Here is a 6,000-nt window from a genome sequence, read left to right on the forward strand (position 1 = left end):
AAATTGCTGCACACATGTGGCAGGTGGCTTTCTCTGGTTCCTTCTGATTATTAACAAAGTCGCTCCGTAGGTTTTCTATAGATTTAATCCGTATGTTTTGTGAAAGTTATTTTTTCCTAAAACTGATTTCATGTGCCCTTGGTTACGTAATAGTCTAATACGGTGGTGTGCCATTCATTTATTACATTTTAAAATACTTCCTATGGGCCAGGTACAAGAGAATTACATTTGGGTCCTGCCCTTAATTTATCTAACCATTCCCTTATTGTTGAACTTTTGGATTGTTTATTATGTTCTGAATAAACATTTTTGAATAAACATGTTTTGAAAAACATTCTGGGTAAACATATTTCTGTTCTTAATAAACAGTTTTATATGAATAGAGCCCCCTTTTTAACCCCTTTTTGAGTTATTTTATTGGGCTGTGTTGCCAGTATTTAAGTTATGCCTATTTCAATTCATTAAATATTTTTTTAGTACCTTTGGAATTCAACACATTGATCTAAGCAGAAAACATAAAGAAACATAATGGTAAGTAGCTAAAAAGTTGACTATCTTAGAAGTTTATGTAGCAGAGAGAAATACACAAATGAGGTTGAGAAGAACATGCCATTTTGCTACACGTGACATTGAGATGTAAAAGGCTAGAGGAAGGTTAAAACCTGGAGAGATCACATCTTTGGAGAGAATCTGGAAAAGTTTAATTAAGGAGGTGGCATATAAAGGATGGATAGCATTTCTGAGTGGCAGAGATTGGGGGCGGGGTGGGGAGAAGCACTTTCCACCAGGACCTAACAACATGAACCAGAACATTAAGGTGAGAAAACGCAGGTCGTGTTGAAGAGACAGTGAGAGTCTTCCTTATCCAGGGGTTGGGCATCTGTGGATTCAACCAACCCATGGGGGTGTGGAAGCTGCAGATACAAAGGGCCAAATTTGGGACTTCGGCACCCAGTGATTTTGGCAGTTGGGTGGTGGGGGGTGGAAGGTGGGGACAGACTCCTGGAACTGAAACAGGAGGGAAGGGGGCAGGGCACAACCTTTAAAAGAATGACACAGCTGTTGAGGATACAACAAAAACTGGTTAGAACCGCGTAGGTCCAAGATGGCGGGAGATTTAACTTCCAGTAGACCTTGAGCCTCATTATATGCTCATTGTAATACATTAGCATGCTAAATGACACACCACACCCACAGGTGCCATGACAGTTCCGAGGCTGACCACAAAAGGCCAAAAAGTGGGCAGAGGCCCAATTCCTGGAAATCCCTGCCTTTCCCCCAAAATAGTTGAAATAATCCTCCCACTCATTAGCCTATGAAATTACCCAGCCCATAAAAAACTAACCATGCCGTATTTCGGGGCCACTCCCACTTTCTGAGAGGGACTACATTCTGTCTTTGGAGTGTTTCTCCCATGGCCACGCTCACCTACTGATATGGTCTGCATTCTGTCTGTGGAATGTGTATCTCTCTAAATAGATCCACTTTTTAAAATAATTAATTAATTAACTTATTTATTTATTTTATTTATGGCTGTGTTGGGTCTTCGTTTCTGTGCGAGGGCTTTCTCTAGTTGTGGCAAGCGGGGGCCACTCTTCATCGCGGTGCACGGGCCTCTCACTTTCGTGGCCTCTCCCGCGACGGAGCACAGGCTCAAGACGTGCAGGCTCAGTAATTGTGGCTCACGGGCCTAGCTGCTCTGCGGCATGTGGGATCTTCCCAGACCAGGGCTCGAACCCGTGTCCCCTGCATTAGCAGGCAGATTCTCAACCACTGCACCACCAGGGAAGCCCAATAAATCCACTTCTTACCTATCACTTTGCCTCTTGCTGAATTCCTTCTGTGCTGAGACATAAAGAACCTGAGTTTCATTAAGTTCTGAGACCAGGTATGTGATCTCAAATAAAGACAGTGGGTTCGAGTTCCAGCCCATGGGTTCAAGTCCCAACCTGAGTTTTTGCTGGGTTCAAATCCCATCTGAGTTGTGCAGTTTCAGAACCAATACCCCACACATACCAAGGGACACTGTACTTTAGTTTCATTGGGGCTGGGTTATACCTAGAGGAATTAGACCGGACCCTTTGTTTGATCCACATTGAAGAAGTGAGACAGGAAGGGGGCAGGGCACAACCTTTAAAAGAATGGCATAGCCATTGAGGACACAACATAAACCGGTTAGAACCAAATAAGTCCAAGATGGTGGAAGATTTGACTTCCAGTAGACCTTGAGCCTCATTATACACTCATTATAATACATTAGCATGCTAAATGACACACCCACAGGCGCCATGACAGTTCCAGGGCTGACCATAAAAAGCCAAAAAGTGGGTGCTGGCCCAATTCCTGGAAATCTCTACTCCTTCCCCAAAATAGTTGGAATAATCATCCCACTTATTAGCCTATGAAATTACCCAGCCCATAAAAACTAACCACCCCATATTTCAGGGCCACTTTCTGGGATAGACCACATTCTGTCTACAGAATGTGTATCTCTCTAAATAAACCTTTCACTTTTCTATGACTCACTCTTGAATTCTTTCCTGTGCAAAGCCAAGGACCCTCACTTGGCGGCCAGTCCCACAGACTCACTCAAGACCTGGGACATGACCCTCCTCTTGTGCCCTTTTTTTTTCCTGCAACAGAAAGCCTCTATAAATGCCAAGGGTGAAGATAGATCTGGCAATGGCATAGGGAACCAATTAAACAGAGAGATGTGGCAGAGAGTCCTGTTAAAAGAATACTGCACTAATCCTGTGTAATGATCTGAATATGTCCCCACAAAATTCATATGTTGATAGTATTTGGAGGTGGGGGCTTTGGGCTCCAACCTCCTGAATGGGATTAGTGCCTTTATAAAAGAGACCCTAGAAAGATCCCTGGCCCCTTCCACCATGTGAGGATGAGGCAGGAGATAGGTGTACCCCAGGCTGAGCAGCTGGAGTTTGTCCCCTGTGGGGGGACAGTAGCAGAGAGGAGCTGAGCCCTGCCCAGATAAAAGATAAAGAGACCACATATTTCTCATTCTCGAAGTCAAGGAGACCTTCCCAACTACACATGCGCAGAAAGGCTCCTTGGAGGTCAAAAGGGGAGTGACGTCAACTTACCCATAGGCTTCTTCGCTAGAATCCATATTGGCTAAGAGATGTGCATGCGTGCACACATGGGAGGACCCTGAGATAAACCAAATACGGACTCAGAACCAGGCAAAGCAAGATGATTGGCCAGAGGAAACCCAGAACAAATGCCCCATATAAGTGATTCAAACTACCACGAGGGCACAACTCTCTCTCTCTCTGCGACCGCCCATGTGTGTCTATTCACAGGTACTCTTTTTCCTCCTAATAAACACTTTACTTGTTTCACTACTTTCTGTCTCCTGGGGAAATTCATTTCTACAAAGCCAAGGGCCAGGGCCTTGTAACTATGTTGCAATGTAAATAGCAGTGAGAGTTTTCTTTCTTCTTCTCCTGAGAGCAAGGAAAACAAAGGGAACAGCGAACAGGCTAGAGAAGAAACATAACTTGGCCTGAAAGAGTTAATCACTCCTTGTTTTACTTTAGCTGTCACTAATTTGTAGTAACTAGATTTGTACTTTACAAAGCTAATCTCACTCCCTGAGACTATGTAATTTACATTTGGCACCTATCACCGCTAACTCTGTGTGAGTTACATCCTCACACAGGATGCCTGTCACCCCCTAACCTTATAACCTCCAAGCACTTACATTCTATATGCCCCTGGTAACAAATCACTCCCTGTAGTTTTTGCATTTCAGAAACAAGGTCACCGGCCAATAAACCAGAGGCAAATGGACACAATTACCACACTGCCGGACCTCAATTACCCAACGGCCTGACGGCCAGCTATGACTGTTTTGAAATAATGCAAAGGAAAGGAAGAATGCAAGACCTTCGCTACTTTGATCCTTATTGTACCCACGACTGCGAGCCCCGCATATAAAATCTTCCCTGATTCCCAAGGAGGGGTGGACACAGTTCTTGAGACACTAGCCTGCTGTGTCTTCCCTTCTGCCTGGCGGAAAAATAAAGCCATCTCTCTCTTCCTCCAAAATCCCTGTCTCCATATTTCTGTTCAGCATCGGTGCACAGGGAAGCCTACATTTCGGCAACAACTGGACACTGTCCCGGGTGGTCTAGTGGCCAGTATTCACCACTCTAACTGACACGGCCTGACTTCAGTCTCTGGCTGAGGAACCAAAATCCTGCTTCAAGCCACTACAGGCCAAGGCCACCCAAGATCAAGGACACAGCAAGAAGTCAGCAGTCTGCAACCTGGAAGAGTGTCTTCACCAGAACCTGACCACACTGGCACCCTGATCTTACACTTCCAGCCTACAGAACAGTGAGAAATAAATTTCTGTTATTTACAAACCACCCAGTCTGTGATATTCTGGTATAGCAGCCTGAATGGACTAAGATATCCAGGTAGTGGGTAATTACAAAGGCCTGAAGTAGGAAGGTGGAAGAGTGAGACATTGAGATTAGAAAGGAAGGATTGTAAAGACAGAAACTACAGAATTTGACAGCTGATTGGATATTTGAAGGAAGAACAAAAGATAGCTGAAATTTAGTATAAAATTTGGAACTCTAGTGATGAAAAAGACTAGGGCTATAGTGTATGTGTAGAGACCATTGTCCATATGAATAAAGTTTTTGGTTTTGTCTAATACTGCGCCACTGAAAAACATCTGGCTGAATATCTTTAAAGCAAATTTGGAAGATATGGTTGAGATAATCTGATTTAAAACACAGGCAATGTAGCATATTAAAAAATGCATTTGAAGAGGTTTTGGAGGTTTTCATATCTTATGAAAGATATGAAAATCATTTTCCAGAAATGGAATACAACAAGAAGCCATGTGATAGATGATAGGAACAGACTTGCTGTAAAGACATCTTGGACAGAGAAACATGGTTTAAAGTCACAAAGGCCACCAGTTTGAATTTCAGACACTGAATTGTAACCAAGCTGCTTCACCCAAGGTGCTCAAAGTGAAACAGAGCAGAACCCTATGGGGCCATCCCTCCTTTCTGTGTCCCCCGTCTCCTATTTGTAGGAGATGGGCTTCATTCAGCCTCCTTGACCTTCCCTGAGTTCCAAAGGGCAGGTTCAAACAGTTGCTAATCAGGGAAGAGAAGGGATACAGAGACAAGGGAGGAGCCACCAAGAAACAATAGTGCAGCCTTGGGGCAGGGTCCTGGTTCCTCATGAAGGAATATATACATAACAATACCTTTGAGTTCTGTAGGAACTAAGGCCCCCACCCAGGTGGAGGATGGTAACTTCAGACTGAGCACAAGATTCCTGGAACACCCCCTGTTACCTCACCACCGACCAATCAAAAGAAAGCCACGCACCATACAGCCCTCATCCCAAATTTTGCCTATAAAAACTTTTCCCCCAAAACCATCAGGGAGTTCAGGGCTTTTGAGCATGAGCCACCTGTTCTCCTTGCTTGGCACTGCAGTAAACCTTTCTCTGCTCCAAGCTTCAACATTTTGATTTACTTGGCCTCACTGTGCATCAGGCACACGAACTTTGTTCAGTAACAAAAGTGAGTAGAAACAGGAATTTATTTTATGTCATGATGGTTAATGATTCTCCAGAGAAATACTGGTTTGACCAGCTAATCACTACAAATTAGGATAAAAGCTGGTTCTCAGTTCCTGACAGTCAAAGGAGAAAGGTAGATTTCTTGTAATCTCATAAAGATAGCAAGCAGCAATTCACCATGAAAGCAAACTTTCCTAGAATTAAAGTGAAGGGAGAATTTATCATTTGGACATTTCACATTACAATGTACATTGTCATCAATACTCATAAACTGAACTACATGACTCATAAACATGAGTATTGATGACAATGTACATTGTATTGTGAAATGTCCAAGTGATAAATTCTCCCTTCACTTTTTTTTTAATTAATTAATTTTATTTTATTTTTAAATTTTTGGCTGCATTGAGTCTTTGTTGCTGCACA

This window comes from Balaenoptera acutorostrata, chromosome 3 (assembly GCF_949987535.1).
Source record: "Balaenoptera acutorostrata chromosome 3, mBalAcu1.1, whole genome shotgun sequence".
NCBI lineage: Eukaryota > Metazoa > Chordata > Mammalia > Artiodactyla > Balaenopteridae > Balaenoptera > Balaenoptera acutorostrata.